The sequence below is a fragment of the Pogona vitticeps genome, chromosome 6, assembly GCF_051106095.1.
Source record: "Pogona vitticeps strain Pit_001003342236 chromosome 6, PviZW2.1, whole genome shotgun sequence".
Taxonomy (NCBI): domain Eukaryota; kingdom Metazoa; phylum Chordata; class Lepidosauria; order Squamata; family Agamidae; genus Pogona; species Pogona vitticeps.
In genome coordinates, this window is record NC_135788.1 from 101,123,014 (window position 1) to 101,135,739 (window position 12,726).

The 12,726-nt window shown below is 43.8% G+C and overlaps 1 protein-coding gene across 16 annotated transcripts in view; it reads left to right on the plus strand.

Annotated features, from left to right (window-relative positions):
- Positions 1–2,518: 2,518 nt before the first annotated feature.
- PPFIA3 (PPFI scaffold protein A3) overlaps positions 2,519–12,726 on the plus strand; it is a 61,913-nt gene continuing 51,705 nt past the window's right edge. For 15 of the 16 annotated variants that reach the window (XM_020794034.3, XM_020794040.3, XM_020794037.3 and 12 more), the window contains exon 1: positions 2,553–2,740. The gene's annotated coding sequence lies outside the window, so the exon portion shown is untranslated. Of the gene's footprint in view, positions 2,741–12,726 lie in introns of all 16 variants that reach the window. The other variant, XM_078378001.1, reaches the window with a different exon arrangement.

The following is a 12,726-nucleotide window of genomic DNA, read 5'->3' on the forward strand; positions in this document are numbered from 1 at the left end:
TCTGTTTTGTAATGGCTGCATGAATGGGTATTACCGCTGTGTTGCAGATAGGTAGCATAAATGTGTATTTCCATGATTCTTCCAGAGCTCTGTAGTTGAATGCAGGGTTCCACTTCCCTTTGTTGCTACATCACTGCATGCAGGAACATTTTCTAAATGGCAGAAAAGAGCATTTTCCTGGAACTTGACATTTGTGCATTTCCCTAGTTTTATCTCTGTGTCTCAGACTAATTATCTGGACTGTGAAGTTTAATGCATTTGTCTGAGAGTTCAGGGTGGCTGAATTTTGGCATGGCTCTGTTAAAATCAGAATATTGTCTTTGCTTGCTTGCACCGACATGCCTTTGAGCTGTTACAGACTTCATGTATTTCTTCGTACCTTGTCAGGCAATGCTTTCGATGCATTTTCTTACTATTTAAGCCATCTTTTAAGCAGTTCATTTCCCTCAAGGGAAATTACACATTACTAAAAATACAGTATTTCTCACAAGAAAATATGATCTCTGACTTCATTACAGGCAGAACAGCAGACGTCTTGTGGCAGCCAATGAACACGTTTATTAAAGCTTTTGTGGTACACAGTTCACATCAGTTAGCACGTCTTTTACAATCACAAGTTGTGCTTTCATAAGCCTGTACTGGCTAACGCCAGAGTTATCAATGAATGTCAAGTTGCAAAATAATATCTTAGAACTGCAGAGCTGGAAGGGACCCTATAGATCATCAAGTCCAGCCCGTCAAGGAAGCACAGTGGAGAATTGAACTCCCAAATATTGGCTACACAGCCAGATGCCTAAACCACTGAGATCCTAACAAATGTTTTTTCCCCAGACAAGAAGAAAAATCAATAGATGCCACATTGCCCTGTCAACTCATGAACTGTTTTGCTATTCCTTTCCACAATGAACTAGATTTTTGTGTGTGTGTGATACATATTGTATATTCCATGAAGGTTGTGCATCCTCCTTTCCCCTCTAGCAAAAAAAGGGTACACTTGCCCCATTTTTAACAAAGGCAGCCCTTAAATCTCTGTTTCTCCAATGCATTTATATGGGAATGGAATCAACCTGCTGGTACTGCTTCAGAACTAGCATTTATAAAATACCAAGAATAAAACGTGTTATTCTCCCACCCAAGCCTTGCCACCATTCACGATGCACGGCTGATTTACAGCTCTCTTTCTGGATCATCTTCCGTGATGCATTGATTTGCAGTTCTTTGCTTTCCATGCATTGATTTTTCTTTTTTGCACCCTCCCCTATTGCATCCCTTGATATATTTCTGTGTCTTTACCAGATTCTCTAAGCTAGCACATTTGATGCCAGCAAAGCACACCTTACCTTACAGGGCATTGTTTCATGGTCTCTGTCTTGCACAGATGAGTTTTCATAGGCTACTGCACAAATATTTCCGCAAGGCGTGGGGTGCATTTCTCTAGCCTAGTTGACTGACACTTTTTTTAAAAAAAAAGGGTTGATGCATTTCTTTCTACCCTGCCTTGCACGAATTGGTGTATTTCTCAGTAGCACGTGGCCTGATGTGTTTTCCCCCCAACCCACCCTACACTCTTCCCTTTCCAGACTCTTGAGAAACGCATATTGCTCTTTCCCTTGAGTTCAATGGGGCTGGTGAATCTCCTTGTAATGCGTGGCTTGATTCATTTCTCCCTGTGTCGCATGGAGTGGTGCATTTCCCTAGACCGCTTCACTCGTCCTCCGTAGCCCCTGAGAAATCTCCTTTCGCATGGAGGTGTGCATCTTCTCCATGGGAAGAGGCTGTGGTGTTTTTTTTTTATTTTTGGTGTTTTCCCCCCGGAATGCTGCATTTGCTCCGATCCTCTCAGGTGCATCTCCAGGTGGTACATGCATAGATAAAAGATCCTCTCTGAAGTGCATGAATCATTTCTCCGACTTCTGCCTGTATCTCTCTATCTGCCTCTCCCTTTGCAGGCATTTGGTGCATTTTTTCCGCCCTTAGTGGTGCAACGTCTCGTTCTTTTCACCGGACAGACTGCATTTCCTTAGATCATTTAACACAAACCGGGACATTTCCTTAGGATGTTGCATGAATATCGTACATATTTCCCTACTCCTCCCCTCCCCTCCCCTCCCCTCCCGTTTCTACCTGCGATGCATCCGATTTTTTTCTCCTTCTCTTCCTCCCCTCCTTTTTCCTAAAGAACCACCGAATGACATCATCCTAAAACTCAACCCCACCCACCGGCTTCCCCAATTGGCTTCCCATGCCCCCCCCTCCGCCCACCAGCCTTTCCATTCATTGGCTTGGCCTCCTTGCCACTCGGAGTCCAACCTCCCCCTCCCTTCTCCACGCGTGGGCGGTGCCTGAGGGGCTGTCCCGGACTAGATTAGCTGCCCGTTGGCCAGCGTCCCTGTCAATCTGGGTTTTCTTAAAGGGGCAGTTTCGCCCGAGCTTTTGCGCTGAGCGAAGGGGCGGGATTTTCTCCTCTCCTCGCTCTCCGGAGCTGCCTGGGCGGGCTGGAGGGGGGGCGCCAGGCGGTGGCCGACCGGCCAGCCGGGAGGGAGGGATGCCGGGGCTGGGGAGTCGGGTCCCCTTGGGGGACGGGAATCGTCTCTGAAGGCCGGGGAGGGGGCCAGGCATCAGCATCCGGACCCGGCTCCCTCCTGCATCCCTCCTGCATCCGCGCCGCCGCCGCCGCCGCCGCCACCACCAGCTGCTGGAGCAGCAGCGCCGCCGCCTCCCCCGCCTGGTGCAAAGGCAGGTAAGAATCGGGCTCGGGAAGTCCGTGTCCTCCGCGGGAACCCCGCGCCGCTCCCCGTTTGCAGCCGCCCCTCGCTTCCATTCTGCCCACGGGGACCGGGTCTGTCGCCTGCCCGATGCCACCTCTCCCTGGCTTTCGCTCTCCCCTCCACAGCGCTATCCAAAACTGACCACCAGCCTTAGATGGTTATTGTTTTTTAAAGACCCCCTGCTTTGCCCCTCTCTCCCCGCCCCTCTTTCCCTGCTCGCCGGGCCTTTTCCTCCAATGCCCCTCGGTCGAGCTCCCGCATCCCCTGGGCTCCCGCAACCCACGGCGCCCATTGCGCTGCCACCCGGGGCGCGCGACTCTCCCAAGCACCCACCTCTTCTCCTGGCTTTGCAAAGCACAGCACCCACCACTTCCCCAGGCACCCTGCGCTGATCTTCTCCAGGGATCCACCCGCCCGGATCTCCACCGTCACATCCACAATCTCTCTTCCTTCCCGCCCCAGATCCATCCTGATTCCCCGACACACCGTCTGCCGATCCGCTCCTATCCACCCTGTTCAGTCTCCCGGTGTGCATCCCTGCCTTTCCCCACCTGGGAGCCCCCCTCCCCGAGACCTTCCCCGCAAGAGGTTTCCTCCTCCGGTTTGGTCTGTCAGCCTCAGCCATCTCCACCCCAAATTCCCCCGACTGGGGCTTGCATCCTGCTTTCCCCTGCCTCCCTCCTGGAATCTTCTAAACCTCTTCCTGCCAAGGCCGACCCACCTGCCTCAACCCTCTCCATCCTCAAGGCCCCATCGACACCAGAGTGAGGCTGCCTTGCTTGCGCTCAGGGGCCCAGCAATTGCAGTGTACCCTGTGCCCTACACTGGGGAGGGGCCACTGGAACCCCACTGAAAAAAGCCTTCCAACCCCCCCCCACCCATCTTTTACATGGCCTTTCTGCTCTAGGATTTTCTTCCCTCTTTTAGTTCCATATACTGTATCTCCAGCCCCACAAACACCCCTTCCAATAGCCCTCTGTTCTGCTCCTTGTTAAAATATCAATAACCTTTTCTTTCCAGTTCCCCTTTTTCTTCCCTGACTCCTCCACTTCAGTCTTCTCTGTGTTCCCTTCTGCTGTCCCCAGTTCCCCTCTGATCCTTAAATGCCCCCGTTACAAATAAACCCTGACAATCTGCCCTTAACTGTTTCACATTGCATCTTTGCTCCAGCATTCTTCCTCATTTGCCCCTCTAATGACTTATAGCACACACCCCTTTCTGACTTCATCCCACCTGTGTCCTCAGGCCTTCCAGTCTACCCTGAGCTCTGCCTTATTTCCATATGGCCGGTCTTCCCAGTACCCCATTGCTTGTTCTATCCAGTGTAGGATCTGTTTTCTATTCACATTTTCCTTTGGCTACAGCAATCCACATAGACAACCTCTTTGTTATACTGTATCTCATAGGGGTCACTCCACTCCTGCTCTGTCTAGTAACCACTATATGTCACCCCATCCAGTTGTACCCATCATAATTTTTTTTGCCCACATTTTACTCTGGTTTCCCTTGTTTGGCTCAAATCTACAATTATGTCCTCATCCATTCCATCACCTCTACCCACTGGTTCATGGCTGTATCCATGCCACTCTTATTTCCATGATTTCTGTATCTGGGAACCATACATTTCAATCTGTGCCTTGTCACCTCATCTCTTCCCAAACCATCTCTTCTTCCAGCTTAGCATAGCTTCTCTTTCCAGGTCTTCCAGTTTTTCTCTCTCTATCTCCTCAGCCTCTATCGGACAGTACCATCAGCTTGTTCTTATTCTTCCTTCCTGGTGCCTCCATTTTTATCAAACCAACATTTTAACTTGTTTTCTCAGTTCATATACATTTCTGTCTTCCAGGTGCCTGCAACGGATTCCCTTTATATGTATGTCTCTCCCCACCCACCCCTGCTGCCCAGAACATCTGTTTGGAAATTTGCTTCATGTACCTCTTAATCTGGCATCTGTTACCCCAATACCCTGCTGTTTGGGTCATCTGTTTTTTGCTAAGGACCCTTTTGGAGATATTAGGCCATTATTTTGCTGAACTATGAGATAGTGGAAAAAACGAGGTGCTGAGTATGTTTATTTCATGATGGTAGAGGGTTGTGGAAGCTAAACTGTTGGCTGGCAAACATATTATAGCCCTTTACACAAAGGGTGGATAGTAATGAATTTATTAAATGTGGATTCCCTCCGCCCCGTGTTTTTAAAGCTACACCTCCCATCCTCATGATGCTGTTGAGGTGAGAGTGTCTACTGGAAGGGATCTGCAATGATTTTATAGCAAGGGTGGAGAATTTGCAGCCCTCCAGATGTTGATGGACTCTGACTGCCATTCATCTTTGTCTGCCTGGTGAGGAATTGTGGGAGTTGTAGTTCTTTGATGTCTGCATGGCCACAGGTTCCCTTCCTTGGGTTGGAAATCCACATATCTCTTAGTTCCAAATGACCAAGTTCATCAGTCATCCATCGCTAACTTTGATCAACCTATATTTAGCTCAGGTGTAGGTGTTTAAAATAGGATGAGTGCGTGGGAATTGTTATGGTCAGACACATGGAGGCAGACTCAGACGCATGCTATGTGCACTGTCAATGTTTCACAACTTTGCTCTTGCAAGCTGTTAATGTGAAAAACATTTGCACAAAAAATACCGATGCACTTGCCACTTCTGTAGATGAAGGATAATATAGATGCAGATACATGCTTATTTCTGTTACACTTGCTTTAACTGTCTGCACATGCATTGAGGTACAAAAACAGTCACATGGCATGATTGCTTGAGTGTGTGTGTGTGTGTGTGTGTGTGTATCAATAGGAGTGGCAGTCCTTCCCATGCTTGGACATAGTCAAATGTATAGGATCGCTTGCAGGAAATATTAGAGATGACATGCTAGTGGTGACAACTCTGTCGTGTGTACAGATATGCTGAAAAATACCAAAGCATCACTTGCTTGAGCAACTGTGCCAGTGCTGCAAGTTGTTTTGGGCAGAGTTCCACTGGAATGTGCACGTTCTAGATATCTGTGATGTAGAATGGTGTATCCACATGAGATGTGTGCAATTTATGTGCTAAGATGAAGTTAGCTGCATGTTATGTAATTCTGAAAAGAATGGCGGAAGTGTGGTGGACTGCCACTATAAAAAAGCCCCCCCTCCCAAAAAAGAACACAAAAAGACAAAAAAAACCATACTTGTGCTATGTGGAAGTTGCATGCGCTCTGTGAGACACTGATCTGCATGTATGTGGTTACACTTGCTTTAACATGTTGTGTTTGCTTTACTTGCGTATCTCAGTAGAAGTACATAATGAATCTGTTCAATAGCTGCATTGGCACACAGGGAGAGGATTGGAACACTAAAGATGCTTCTCATGCTGAGTGTGCACTGGTGCTGTCTTTGGCTTGTGTGCACGATTGCTGATTGCAGACAGACAAATAAGCATGAGCATTGCTCATTAGTTTGGCAAGTGGTGCCTGTAATCAGTGCATTTTTGGCAGTGTTGCGAATCTAGCCTTGCCTATCTCATGCAAAGGTGCCCAAATGTATACAAACAGAAGTTGGTAACATTGCATGTCCATATTCTGTGCACCTTTTTCCATATCCATACCTAGCCATATGCAAAGGCATTCATCAGTTATGAATGAATGTGTAGTCTCCTGAATGTGTGGAATTGTGTATTCTGTTCAATAGGCAACATTTTCATTTGGAATAAATGAATATTCCTTTCTTACTATTAAGCTAAAATGGCATCATGTAGGCTGATTTTACTCCCCTGCCCCCAGATAATTTTGCTTACATAGGAAGGGAGTCTCTTCAAATAACACAGAATCTTTGGCAGTAAGAAATGATATAACAAGTAGAAAGGAAGGATGTGGCTATTAAACGGAGCAGATCATGTGGCAATGGCACAACTAATTAGCCTTGCCATTCCTTGGTTTCTGAGTCTTCCTTAGATTACTCATGAGGGATAGAAACTTGCTGATGGAAAACAAAGAAAAGAAACGAAGTAAGACATGCTCAGAACATCTACTTTTGTGCCTGAATATGAATTTTGAAGTTTTTTGGTGTGTCTATGAAACATACAAAAATCTTTAATATTGTACTATAGGCGTATGCTTTTAGTTCTAGAGTGTTCATATTCAGCTATGTTATTAACTCTGTGTGCAGGCCAATATGAGAAGAGGGGATATGAGCATTCAGACTGTTGTGTCTCACATCAGGCTCCGTATACACAATCTTGTGTCTGAGTTTGTCCACATTTCTTCTTCTCTTGCACAAAAAAGGGTGTAAATGCGTGTACTCAAGTTACTGACTGCTAGTGTATGGTCTGTAAACAAGAGCAGTGTAATGAAGCCCCTCTTTCCCAGGGTTCTTCAGATCTGAGTGTTTGAGGTATATATACTTCTGCTATATTTTGGTTGTCGTTCTGTGACCTATGGCTGCATAGGTTCTTAATACCCTGTGAAGTTCTAAGAGTGATTGTGCATTAGTCTGGAGGCAGGAGCTTAATTTGCCTTTTTTTCCCCCCCCAGTATCCATGTATTCCCAACATCCACCAGTCCTGTGTGGTGGACCCATTACTGCCTTCCTGAAGTGGAAAGGAAAGTGTGCGTGTTTGTGTAGTGGTGATGAATAACATGTACCATTATTTGGATGTGTGGCAGCCTCCATGGCTTTATTTTTTTGCGGTGTAGAGCAGTGAAAGGCAAACCTGCAGTGCAGGGGCCTCATGTGGCCCTCAGACAGCTCTTATATGGCTCCTAGCTCCACTTCAAAACCCCCTCTGTAAGTGATCAGTTCTGGCATCTGGGACAGTAATATTTCCCTTCTCCAGCACTAGCATGATGCCAGGTGGGAAAGATGTTTGAGAGGGAGAAAAGGAGGCTAGGGGGAGAAAGGGAAGGTGCGATCTTGCTCTTTTTGGTCTTGACCCCATCAACAGGTGACTTATTTGGCCTTTGTCAGAGTACCCCCAAGGGTGTTCAGCCCTTGACATAAAAAAGTCACCTATCCCTCTATGTACTGCTGAGCTTCAGTTGAGCTAGGGTTCCTTGGGGGTCAGCCTACATACTTATTAGTCGCAACGTTGTGCCTTTGAACAGGTAAGAAACTCTTGTCTATTCAAAAGCATCTCTATCTCTCAAGCTCCTTTTACTTCTCTTTCAGACACTTTGGTAGGCATATGGAATAGAATCTGTTTATCTTGTTATTCTAGGGAAGCTGCATGTCTCTAACAGGAGCTGCAGCGCATGGAGCCAGTCTGAAAGAAGTTTTTTTTTTTAAGTGGTGGGCCTGCAAGAGGTATGCTCTGGGGATATTTTTGTGCAACTGGGGTTTAGAGCAGGGAACCAGAGTCCTCCTTCATCTCGAGAATGGCTAAAAGCAAGATGTGCTTCTGGACATCTACAGTCTCAAAAGAGTCTTTTGTTCATCACTGAGGTATCTTGAGGCACTTAACATTCCAGCTATAGTAGTCCTATTGAATCGGTTGCTAAACAGCAAGTCCGCACTTACATAAATCTCATTGATTCCATGGTTTTACTGTAGTTGGGGTGAACAATTGAATTCAGGCTCTAGGATTTAGGGAAATATCCAAAAATCATGAAATGCAGGTTCCAGCCAGACTTATGCCCAGAACCACTGAACCACCAAGAACCCCCCTTTTTAAGAAAAAAACACAGCACTCTATGTCTCCTTTTCTCTTGTTCCCAAGGCGATTAACATAACTCCTCATGTAACGGTTTCAGTTCAGGGCTCTCATTTTTCACTTGTTTATAGAGTGAGCGTTTATCTTAAATGTGAACTAAGTGGGTTTGAGCATGTGCAGCTAGGATGTCAAATAACAGCTTTCCTAATGTCAGTGAGAGTTCAGCAATGGAAGTTTATAAAGTAGAGTACTCCTGTCTTTGAAAATCTTAAGGATTTATATATAAATAAATCATATATATATGAAATGAAATGACAGAATTTAAAATGTTATAGATAAATAAATAGATGCAGGTATGTGCCCCAATTCTCATACATACATACATACATACATACATACATACATACATACATACATACATACATACATACATACATACATACATACATACATACATGTGCACACACACACATATACACACGCACACACGCACACACATTATATATATATGTATATATGTATATGTATATGTATATGTATATATATGTTTGTGTGTGTATGTATATATATGTGTGTATATATGTGTGTGTATACATATATACATATATACATATATACATACATACATATATATACATACATATATACGTATATATATACACATACATACATATACATATACATATACACACACACACACACACACACATATACACACATATATATACACACACACATATATACACACACACACACAGTGGGGCAAGCTGCTGATTGAGATGGGGGCAAATTAGACTGGAAAAAATGGCAAGGGCAGTGCAGATTAAACATGCCCTCTTCATAGACCTTGAGGAAGTCATTTTCTGCATTACAATGTCCAGGATCACTCTACCACCACCACCAGATTACACACACACACACAAATATATATGTATGAGAATTGGGGCACATACCTACATCCATTTATTTATCTATAACATTTTAAATTCTGTCATTTCATCCCCCCACAAGTCAAGGTTGCTTACAATAATCATATCACTAATAATAAACACACACACAAAAAATCAAATATAAAGAGTGAAAAAATTGCAAAAAAAGAGAGACCAAGTTAATGCCTTATAGAAACCTGGGAAAATGAATATCATTTTAAGCTAAGAACATTGGTACATGTGGGTATTCATGCAGAAAAATTTCAGCAACCAGGGTGCCAGCTCAGAAAAGGTCCTGTCCTTGGTTACTGTTCTCCTGAAGGTAGAGCATTCTACCTGTCTACCAGGTTCTCAGAGTGATATTATAAATAGATACCTGCTTGGTTTGCATTAATGTGCAGTGTGGAAGAAGAAGGGTCAAAATGAGTGGCCTCAGTCACTGTTTATGAGCAGATACCTATATTTATGCAGAACAGTGAGCCAGGATTCTTGACAATCTGGATTTATCACAAACAAATGGTGTACAAGAGGGTACAATATGGCTTTGTTGCTTCCTTCATAAGCCATGAGCGCACACCAGGGCTTATTCTATGGTAACAAATTACCTTGTACAGAGAGCAACAGACATTATCTCTGGTTCAGATGTAACACTAAACAGCACTGGGCAGTGTGTGGACTCTCAGATGTTGAATGGTAACTCTTATTGGCATTGGCCAAGTATAGTCAAAGATAAACAATAATCAGAGTTACAGTTCAACAACATCTGGACGGCTATGCATTCCCCATCATAGTACACAAACCATTCATGATTCATCTAGAGGGTAGGAATGAGAAAATCTGTTTCACTGTCTCCCACTTTCAGATTTTTAAAATTCCAAGTTATTGTCTAGAATATGTAATTCATACATTTTTGGTAATTTTTTTTAAAAAAAAGAAAAATGGAAATTTCACCCTTCTGTGTTTAACAAATTCAAAAAGCACATAGGATAGAGAGTGACATTTTCAACCTGTCTGCTCTAATATGAGTTAATAATGAGGAGTCTCAGAAAGGTGGTATTACTGATTCAGCGTTCACGTGGTTTTATATGCCAGGCTCCAGTTCCAGATTTTTTTAAGAATTTAGCGCTTAAAACCCTGCTTTGAATGGACAAGCCTATCATTTTCAGTTTGTCCTGCATTCTTTCTCTTTTAAATTCTTGCTTTTCCAAATGTGAAATGTGTGAATTTTGGAAATTCTTTTTTTAAAACTACAGTAATTGAATGAAGTTGGCCCCATTGCTACCACCCAGCTAATACAACGGATAAGCAGAAGGGAATCAACACATTGCTATTAGCACACAGTTGTTCATGATAAACCAAGAGCCTCCAGAAACTTGGTTTATTATTTTGTATGAATATATCCCCAAATGAACATAGTTGTTGGAATAATTTGTTAATAAAGGCAATATTAGGTCAGATCTAAGAGTCCGATATTAACTATAAGGCCTCACACAACCTGGGAGCAGGAAACCTAAAAAAATACATTTTCTCACATAGATGAGCCCAAATACTGCCAGCATAATCAGAGGTCCTCCTGGAAACATTTAACTGGTGACAACCAAGGAATATCTTTCCTGTGGTGGGAGCCACCCTCTGGAATACTTTTCCTTCAGAAATAAACAGGCAAAATATTTGTTACAGTATAGGTGTCACCTGCTCCCACCAAGATCTACCCGGATCACCTGCGCGAGCCAGGATGTGAGGCTGAGGAGCCTGACGCCGAGGGAGGCCCGGAGGGAAAAGACACGAAACCGGGCCTTCTCGGCGGTGGCTCCTCGCCTCTGGAATAACCTCCCACCGGAGATTCGCGAGGCCCCTATACGCTGGGTACTTTTAAAAGCCAACTGAAAACATGGAGGCTCATTCAGGCCTTCCCTCCTAAGCTCTTGATTCTCTTTTCTTTCCCCTATCTGTTATTTTATTTTATTTTTATATCTTAGGCACTGTATCTGTTATGAATTATGTTATAATGTTTGTACTGATTTAATGTACATATTTTATGTTGGAAGCCGCCCAGAGTGGTAGAATCTACCAGATGCGCGGGATATAAATAAATAAATAAATAAATAAATAAATGGAAAGTTTTTTGAACTGTTTTTAGCATTTGATCACCAATGTCATCTGTTATTTGCTTTTTAGTTTATACAGTCACAGCTGCTTGGGTTTTAGCTTCTTCTTTTTTAACTATCTGCCCTGTCTGTCTTAATAATGAGGACAATGTACCACAGCACTTAATAATGTACAACCGCAATTAATAATGAGAACTGTGCTGTTGTACACTGAATGGTTACATTGTACATGACAAGTGATACATAACTATGAATAAATGTGTACACGGCAAGTGGTATGTAGTTATAAATAAATAAAAATAAATAAAATAAATTCATATCATGGTTGATCTTCCCATTAGGCAGCATGACGCACATACTTCACACAGTAGGTCCTGAAAGGAAGCCATGACAGCTCCGTAGCCATATTCTTGTCTGCCCGCCCCCTGTCTCCTTTGTTGGCAGATGGATCGGTGTGCATTATGTGCATGATATCTCCTCTCAGGTGTAATTGGAGAAACTTCACTGCCACCATTGCTGAAATAAAATTCCACTGCTAGTCCTCTTCATTTTTCTGTGTAGAATGTGGGAGTGGGTGCCATTTTGTCCTTTGCTTCTGGTAGTGAAAGGTCTTGGGCTGCCTTCAGTTTTGCTAACCGTCTGCTTGAGAAACGGAGGAAGGTTTTTTGAGTTCGTTCCATGTTTTAAAGTGGGTTGGTCCTCAAACTCAGGAGCAAAACCTGTTTTCCCCATTCTCCTTCAGATTGACAGCCACTGTTCATTAACTGACACTTCAGGTTATGATGGCCTTCTGTTGCTGAGCATAATCTTTCTTTATTCCTGTCAGAGCACTGGGCAATTCAAAATCATGGATGCACCTGAAATATAGGCAGAATCCAAAACCATTTTAAATGTCAAGACAGTCAGACCATTTTTGACCAGAAGTGGTCAGAACTTGAGATGTGTGTAGAAACATTTTCTTGACCTCAGCCGTTGTCCAGGAGATTGGCATCCATAAAGTGGGTGGGCTTGACGCTGTTCCAGTGCAACACTTCTGGAAGTGAAGGATTTGCTGGCTGCACACTGTTGCCCAGGGGACGCCCAAGTTTACTCACAGTTCATTTCCACCCTTCAGGGAGGCTCCTTCTACGTCCCCCATAATAAATAATATGAAATGGGTTTCAAAGCAAAGGCTTTAACTAAAACAAATCTATTGCTTGAATCACAGGTAGCCCTCAGGTAGGCTCAGTTGAGAAAACAGAAGGTTTAGCTTCATCCTCTCCCCAACAAATGCTTAATGTTTTG